This window comes from Mytilus trossulus, chromosome 1 (genome assembly GCF_036588685.1).
Source record: "Mytilus trossulus isolate FHL-02 chromosome 1, PNRI_Mtr1.1.1.hap1, whole genome shotgun sequence".
NCBI lineage: Eukaryota > Metazoa > Mollusca > Bivalvia > Mytilida > Mytilidae > Mytilus > Mytilus trossulus.
The window spans coordinates 91,366,604-91,376,294 of NC_086373.1; the positions used below are offsets into that span (position 1 = coordinate 91,366,604).

Below are 9,691 nucleotides of genomic sequence, written 5' to 3' on the forward strand. Positions count from 1 at the left end.
GTATGCTAGCGTGTTCCATTGATTCTATTGTGGTAGGCCGTGGGTTCGAACCCCGAAACGGTAGGTCAGACCAATGACTTAAAAATTGGTAGAATAAGGCCACACTTAAAAATATTTTGATTTGCCCAAACCCTACACAAAGGTTGAGACAGTGGGTAGGTAGGTAGGCATTTTATTTTTTTTCAAAAAAAGAAATTGAAGTATCAGATGTTCATTAGTCTTCATGCCTATTTGATTAAAAAAAACTTCTTCAAATCAGGACAATAAAAGAATTTGAGTAGGCAGCTTTTTTCTGGGTAGGTAGCGTTTGGGCAAACAAACCTATTATTTATTATGGCCTAATGTGTCCAGGTAGGTTGACATGTCTTCCAGCGGAATGTTTACATTTTTACAGATAACTTGTGATCACTTGTGACATTAGAACGTCAAACATCTGGTTAAGTAACAATGTTGGTCTAGTCTTCTCTGTACCTATTCTTATGGTTAATGATTATGTATAATAAATGTATCCTAATTGATGCTTATAATATGTTCTCGTCTTTTAGAAGCTTATAACTTGCTGTTGGAGATAAATACATGTATATATGTATATACATCAGAAGGTGTGTTGAAGCTTTTTAATAGTACAAATCACAGGAGAATCGTAAAGTTTTGGTTGACCAACAGAGATTAACTTTAATATTGAAACTCGTTTTGTTACTTACTAGGCTAGCTAATAAAAAAAATCCGCATTTCTGTTATATTTTTTTGTTTTTTTTTATTATAGATAGTAATGCTGAAATAAGCTTCTTCCGTTTCATGCATCCGAACCCCCCTAAAAAAAAAGGGCCCAAAAATTTTTCGCCTCGCTCCGCTCGGCGGAATGCCTCACTTTAAAAGGACATGCGCTACGGCCTTGATATAACTGTGTACCCTGCGAGCAAAGTTTGATTTTTCGTTACGTATGTTCAGATATAAGACAAGTGTACTAAACTTTCGCTCGTGGAATACGCTATTTTAGATAGATTTGAACTTAATGGAAAAAGGGAGACACACACAATTTTACAACGACCAAGTTAAGGTGTATTACGTACGTCAAAATATATCATTTTTGTTTAATTTACAAGTTAAAAGGTCAACGGGAGATAACAATGAACATTTCTTGAAATTTTAAGGTATGTTACGTATTGCGTACGTCAAAAACCTAAAACTCTCTAATAATTAAACCTCCTGAGGTCTACCACAGTATGATCCTATACCATGTTAGTCTATCATGAACTGTTTTATAATCCTGGTACCTTTGATAACTATTTCTTTGCCTTTTCTTTATTAATATATCTTTCTATTTCCGATGTTTAACAGTCATGTATACTGTTAAATAGTTTTGGAAATTCATGTAATCTCTATTATGCATTCTTAGATATTTTTCCCAAGAAAAATGTTATGTATGTCTAAAAAATACTGTTCATCGCCATTTTATTTCTTTCATTTTTTTGTTTTGTTTCAGAAACGAGAGCCCTTCGTATTGGCCGTTATAAAGGAGAACATAATTATTCATCTGATTACAAATATAGATCAACGACTGTGTAAGTTATATGCCCTTTTTAGCTACCACTAGTATTATATTTGTTATCAAAACAGACAAAATTGTTTACCTCTACTTAGTTCCACAGGTCTATTTATCCATTAACTGGTGTAATATTTTCCAAAAATTAATACTTCAGAATCGTTATCAGGAATAAAAAATGATCTGACGCCTTTACCATCTGGGCTTTGTTATCACTGCGTATTAAAAACACTTCTATCAGACCAATTAAACAATACACTAAAAGTTCGACATAATTGGATAGGAGTGTTCGGTAGCCGAGTGGTCTGAGTAGTTCAACTACTGTATCACTAGCCTGTCAACACTGAAATTTCGGATCCCGCACGTGAAAGATGTACTCGACCACAATCTTAATTCAATAGGACTGTCAATTTTCCATCCGATGGCTCTTTCCGGAAACTAAAAAGCTAGCCGCCACGAAACAGCACTTAAGGTGAGAGGTACGTAAATGAACGCCTCTAGCGGAAAACGGGAAAATCGACGTCAGTTGTTATGGGAGTTATCTCCCGTACACCACAAAAAAAGTTTTCAAGATGTCGGAATATGTTCCGCTTCGTCGGAATAATGATCAATAATGGTCAAGTATTGAATGCACCTCATCATAATATATCAAAAATTAAAGTATGTAAATGAAATATCTTGTCACAGTTAAACAGTGCTTCCTTCCCATGAAAATAAAGTAACTTGGCTTTACGTGATAGCCGGAGAGTGAGCTGACCAACTTTAAGCTTGCAAGAACTGCTATTAATTACCATAATCGTTTAGAACTACAAAACTGTTTAAAAGAACAAAGAATCGGTCTCGGAAGTATTTTGTATATGCATTGGGGTAACTGTACATACATTAACTTACTACACGCCGGTAATCAGCACATATCAGAGACTTAACTTGAAAATCGGGAATGTTGATACGGGACGTGAAAACGAAATGAAGTATTGATAGGCATATTACAAACATGTACCGTAATGCATTACACACATACACTCACAAAATAACAACTTAAAGCATATTAAATAAAATGTCATTTTATTATTTGGAAATTCTATAGCTAAAGTAGTCACAGACTTACATTCAGTCATGCACTTGCATTCAAAGAAATAAATTTATTTCTCAAAGCAATTGTGAAAACGTCTAGCACGTATTCAATCTTCGACAATAGGTTAGTTCTGATCCTCTTGTTTTGATATTCCTGTTGTATAACTAGTTTCGCATTTAAATATAAACATATGGATGTTCATACAAACAAAAAAACTTTCTTTATAGTGCTTTCTTTCACGTCCGCGATATGGTCTATAAATAGAATTTGAAAATGAAAGTACTAGTAAAAAAATGTTACACATTGCTTTTCACTCTAGTTGAATTGAATGGAGCATTGTGAATTACAAGCTTCTAGCATGAAAACGCGGTAATTAGGGAAAAATAAAGCTCCGCTGCATGAAAATCACTCTTTAATTCCACTTGAAAGATGAAATAATTTGCAAAGTATATAAATATTATACTGAAGATTTAGACATTTCTGCGTGCATCAATCAATTCATTTTGAAAAGCGCAAAATTTCGTAATTACTTATTTCGATTAAAGTTGATGTTGTTTGTATACATGTGGCACAGTGCAAATGCTGCTATTAAAAGTAAGAATATGAGATTTTAATTTTGCTATACGTATTTTCTTCTAAATTTTCACAATATTTAAAACAAATAATTCTGAAGTATGAACAGAAAAATTGTTGGCAAAAATTACGAGGCACATAATGCCGTTGGCGATGTCAAAACGCTGCAACAGATAGTTAATACTTTAAAGCTCCATCGAAGACGGTTCTTCAAATCACATGCAGCATTTCTATTCAGTTCATTGTTAGCTTAGTCATTACAGCTAACAAATAGTATGGCGGCTTTGTGAAAAATTGTGCACATCCTGCTACAAGCATGAAATTTGGCAAACAAATTTAGACTGGATACTAGTACATTTATCAGAGAGGTCATCTAATGTGTGTTCAAAGTCCGTGTTGAACAATATATAAACAACACATAGCTGAGAGGGGGATAGAGCAGACTGTTACCCCGAGGAAACAGTGTCAACCGCGGAGAAGCCAAGGTTGACCATACTTTTTCAAAGTGTATTTTTTTGCAAAAATCTAATCCTTCCAGGAAAAAGAGGAGGTATTGAGGGTGTACACGAATAGCGCACAGTACAGTTTTACGGAAACCCCGACTAACAAAAATATCGAAAGATTAATAAGTTGGAATGTAAATACATTTGATTTTAAGTATTCATATCTATGCAATTGCTGTCAATATAATAATGGAACAAAACCGACGATAGGGAAAAATGTAGGGATTATATGCTTTAAACTTCAAAAACTATTTTGTTCGGCTTTTGCCTAAAATTCAATTTTATCCCACATCTCTTTTTTGTGTCATGAATAAAACACATAAATTAAAGTACTAGTCTGTTGTGATTGAAGTATGTGTTCTGTTCTTGTGCCATTGAAACATAATTTTATGTATTTTATATTCATGATTTTCTGCAAGTACCGGGTGAATAGAATTTTACTTTTGTATTTTATTTTGCACCCGCCGTAGCAGAGGGGCATTAAGTTTTACACTTTTCCGTCAGTCCGTCCGCCCCAAAATTGGTTTCCGTTTTTTTTACTTTACTTTGCCTCAACCAAATGTTAGGAAACATATACACAATGCTTAACACAGATGAAGTTTAAATTAATAAATCAGTTTGCACTAGTTATAAATACAAAGGATCTTGTATAATCACTGAAAAAAAAATAGGTTATTCGTCCTTTTTTTCAGACATGATAATATTCTCTAAAGCGCATTAGTAGTGCTGAAGAAAAAAATAATGAAGCGGTCGTTGTCTTGACAATTCTGCTGATTTAAGCCTTGACGTTGCGTAATCCTTTCGGCGACGTCATGATTTTCCCCCTCTATTCCCGTCAGCAACACCCTTTCAACGGCTGATAGATGAAAAAGGAGTTCGGTGACCCCTTGAAAATTATATATCAAAAGAAAGGAAAATAATACCTCAAAAACATTTAATTTTTATAGAAAAATCGTGGGATTGGTTTTAAGTGCAGAATGAATTAAGCTTGAAATTTCTTTTTTTGTGTTCAAATTTGACGTTATGTCTATGAACTTTATGTTGTATCATTACCATTTTCAAATGTCTGGAACTCGGAAACTAGATCGGTTACCATATTAAATTTTTCAGTTTTTCATTATATTTTTAAAAGTTCTTCGTGCATACAATTTCTTTTAACAATCGCAGGACAAGCCATTTACGTACCTGTTACCTTAAGCATTAAAAGTGACGTAAAAAGCACAATCTATTATTTTAGATTTTTTACTGAGAGCTTTGCATAGAATTAATGTGTTTTGTTTCAGATCAGCAGGTGCTATATGGGGATATGTAGTTGGAACAATTGTAATCGTTGTTATTTGTATGATTTGTTGTTGTTATTGGCGACGTAAAAGAAGCTTGTATGAACACATGGAACAGACTAAGCGGTTAACAGCAGCAATACCAAGAAAAATGACATTAACAGGTTGGTTTTCTTGTCATCCATAGCGGTTTATTTTCTGATAATTCATCATTCCAATATCCCTCCAACGGGTTTACTGTATTGTCCTCCATGGCAGTCAATTCATTGTAAATTCATCATTCTTATGTCCAAACAACTCGTTTGTTTTCTTGTCATCCCTAGTGGTCTGTTAATTGTAAATGCATCATTCTAATGTTCCACTAACGGATTTCCTTTCTCGCCCTCTAGGACAGTCACTTCATTGTTAAGGTTTATGTACCCTTCTGTACCCATTTTTGTACGAACTTTTCAAACTTAAATTGTATCAAAACTATAGATATAATGAATAATAGAAATAAGCCATGTTGTACATATTCAAAGGGGAAACTTGATGCAAAGCATTATTTTTTACTGTTCCATTGCATTTAATAGAAAAAGAGGACTTTGTGGCAAATAAATCAAGATTTTTATAGAAAATCCACAGCCTTTATCCTTGTACTCATATTTGGCAATTTGATGACTGATAGATATAGGATTATTGCATGCAGTGCTATCATTGATTTCCTTAAAACAAGTTTATAAATGTAATTATTGGTTAAAACAAATATAAATATGGTCAAAATCAAGTACACCTTTTAGGGTGCGCTCGACTTTAGTGACTCAGCACGAGGTGTTTTGGAATTTACAGGTTGCCTAGAACTTTTTGTAAAAAATAAACGTAAGCACATCATAGAAAATCAAGTGAGTAACTTATGTTTCAAATTGTATAACAAAATCTCACAAAGTCCTCTTTTTCTATCAAATGCAATGAAACAGTAAAAAATAATGCTTTGCATCACGTTTCCCCTTGGAATATGTACTAAATGGCCTATCTCTATTATTCATTATATCTGTAGTTTTAATACAATTGAGGTTTAAAAAGTTCGTACAAAATGGCTACAAAAGGATACATAAACCTTAATTCATAATTCTAATGTACTTCCAACGTGTTTGTTTTCGTGTTATTCATAGTGGTCTGTTTACTGTAATTTCATCATTCCTATGTCTCCCGAACATGTTTCCTTTCTGATAATCCTTTGTGGTCTATTCGTTGAAAATTCTTCATTCTAATATCCGTCCAACAGGTTTGCTCAATTGTCCTTCAAGGCGTTTTTTTTTTTACTCCATAGCTGAAGCAAAAAAAGCTACGCTTTCTTGTCCCCCATAGCAGTTTGTTCTCTGTAAATGTGTTTATTATGAATATGATCCTCCATCAGGGTTTCTTTCTTGTTATCCTTTATGGTTTATTCATTTAAAATTCATCGTTTTAATATCCCTCAAACGGGTTTTCTGATTCATTCAATGAAAAATGTATAGAAGGTTCGTCCGATCTCGCAAATTTATTCGACGACTTGATACAACAGGATACTAATACATTATTAATAATCGTAATGTGTATGTCCCTACCATGAGCCTATAACCATGTTGTTGTCTTTTGAACCGTCTAGATGTTTGTTTTCGTTTATGGTAGTGCAATGAATAATACCTTTCTTTTTCTCTTTTAAATGGTTCCACATTTATTCAGATCGAATCATTTCGGCATGGTAAGATTTAATTGTTTGAGTCTTCGACATGTGGCCTGTCACATATAATTGTCTAATTGACAATCATTCTTAATCTCCTTTGTCATATTTGTGCTAATGCGGCGTAAAGCAACCAACAATCAATCAATCATATTTGTATAATCTATTGTGGAAATAAAATAAAGAGATGTGGTATCAATGAACCTTACGTAAACTAAAGCATTTCTATACACATGGAAAAAAGTATTGCAACACCTTCATTTTTTAAAACTTGAAAAATCAGCCTCTTTATTTGGATGAAATATAATAAAATATGTGTATAATATTATTGAAACATAGTTTATGATAACATTGGCATTGAAACGAACAAAAAATGTTTGAAAAAAAAATGATTTATATTTAACACAATTTTAATACCAAAATGGAGTGTTTTTTGTACAAAAAAATGCATTTTACAACTTTTGCTGTAGTCGAACATTACAATGTCAGACATTTCAAAATTAGATGACTGTTCATATCATGGTTGATCGTTATACGCCAAAAAAATAGTACTTTGTGCGCAGCCTCCATTCAACCTCCATTCGGATAACCTCATCTAAACGTCTTCTGATTCTTGCCATAAATCGACTAATTTGTTGCTAAGGTAGCAGCAACCATTTCTGATGAAGGCATTGTTTATTTTATGATGTGTTTGAACTAGGGTGTCCTTTTGTGCACTTTCCGCCCAATAGTGTCCCAAATATGCTCGATATGGTTGAAATCTGGGCTACGATCGTGCCAAGGAAGATGAACCGAATTCCATTTGAACATTGGATCTTCCTCCACGATGCTAATTTCTAACTTTGGCGAGCTCTGCACTACATTGGATACGGAAAACTGTGTGTCTGTTTGTTAGCAAAGGTCTCCGAAATGGTCTTATCGCACGATAACCAGTAGCGATGAGTCGATCTCGAACAGTTCTTGTTAAAAGGCTCCTGTATGGCCACCACTCTCTTTTAAGGATTGTCTTGTATGCAATGGGTTTCCTTCTGACCAACCTTCATTATGCTTGACTTTCCTTAGCAAATGGTATAGGGGGTCTTCATTATCTCGGAATGTCTTTAACAGCGTTTATTGCCTGATTTATTCTCAAAACGACTTATAGTGAAATGGTGATGACCAACAATACGTGCAGTTTTTACAGCGACATCCCTGCTTCCCTTATGCTGATAATCTGCCACCTTGCTGCAGTTAAGAGTTGTCAAGGACCCATTATAAGGTGTCAATCACATAACTTTAAAAATTTTGTTATTTAAAGGGTTGAAAACAATGAGGATAAAAACAACTGTTTTGCTGTTTACGGGTGTAGTAGCTGCATGTGCAGATACAAAATTATCGAGTCGATATTTATTGATTAAACTCAAGTTATACTTAAATAATGTTTAACTAGTTCTATTTTACCAAATTATATCCCAAAAAAATGAAAAGTGTTTTTTTTAATTTCAATTTCAATTTGGTGTTGCAATACTTTTTTCCATGTGTATATATTGAAGTTTAATCAAATTTATGATAGAAGTATTGTTTCAGCTCTCAAATTCTTTTGGACACCATGAAGTTTCCACTCTGTATTGCCAACCTTAATTACCAAAAAAATCTGACAAAAAAAATTAACACTTTTATAACATAATTGCTATGCGTCTGAAGCGCTACAACCTTAAACCTTCAAAGCTCTTGGATAGTGTACGTTGCTTTGAAGGTTAGCTTGCATCCGTCGACAGTTATTATTTCTCTTCTTTGTATACCGCACTACTACGTATTCTTATCATTTAAAAGAGAGGTTATTCTGCTGATAAAATTGTCTTTTGAAATATTGGTGTAACGATGATATCTTTTGCAGTCGTTACAATACTAGTAGCATTTTAAGAAATAAACTTACAAAAAACACAAACCAGACACGTAAAGAAATAATTAACGCCATTGATATTTACATGATAATATCTATATGCGTTTTAAAGATAAAATAACCCGACAAATGGCTGGCTATTCCGAGGAAACATACTATATCCATCTTTAATATACTAGATGTATTCCTTTATATATATATAGTTATCAAAGGTACCAGGATTATAATTTAGTACGCCAGACGCGCGTTTCCATTCTATATATATATATGCACATGGTAAATATAAATGTTAAAAATATGCCGCACATATCTAGTATATATATATTTTTTTTTACGAAACTTTATAGTAAAAGAGACACAAAGGGAGTTCCTATGGGAAACTGCATTGTCTATATTTACAGAAATGCAATCTATATATACATGAATATGAATGCAATGCTTTTTACAGATAGAAGAAAGGAACCAATAGTAATGTTTAGTTGTCGTCATTCCAATCAACAACGACATCTTGATTTTTTACCACCTCAGCCAATAGAAGATAGCGGCTTCCATGAATGAAATGCAATCAACATGTACAATCATCCTTATATACTGAGTGCCAATGAAAACGCAACACTTTTGGTTTTTCAAAAAAATCTTATAATTTTTATTTTATTCATATTAGAACTTTGTATAGTTGGTTTAAAATGACTGTTGAGACAATCGACGACAACTTTACGGTTGAGTGATTTTTGAAACAAATGCGAAGTAAGGGTTATTTTTAATGGACATAAACCGAGTTCACCGCTTTTCAACATACGCACCATTTTCACGATTTTGTCATTTAAAGCTTGGCTAATGTCATGAATTTTCCCGCCCTTATTGTAAGGAAACTGCAATAAACTTCTGAGTTAATGCCAGGACTTTCTGACAACCAGCGACATGCAGTTTTGGGTATGATCCAATGAAGCCTTTGACGGCATACAATTACGAGAAGACTAAAGTTGTAGCCTCTACAATAACCCAAATCATCCACAAATTCAACCAAAATGGATCATTTAATGATAAGCGACATCCCGGGGTACAAAAAGCAAGAAACGCTCAGCCAGACCGATACATTTGGCCTTAAACATATTCGATATTGACTCTGA

The 9,691-nt window shown here is 33.6% G+C and overlaps 1 long non-coding RNA gene across 1 annotated transcript; it reads left to right on the plus strand.

The window, feature by feature from the left end:
• Window positions 1–1,489: 1,489 nt before the first annotated feature.
• On the plus strand, window positions 1,490–9,691 carry LOC134711151 (uncharacterized). The gene is made up of 3 exons (XR_010106139.1): window positions 1,490–1,565; window positions 4,981–5,141; window positions 9,010–9,691. It is a non-coding gene; the product is annotated as an uncharacterized LOC134711151 (long non-coding RNA).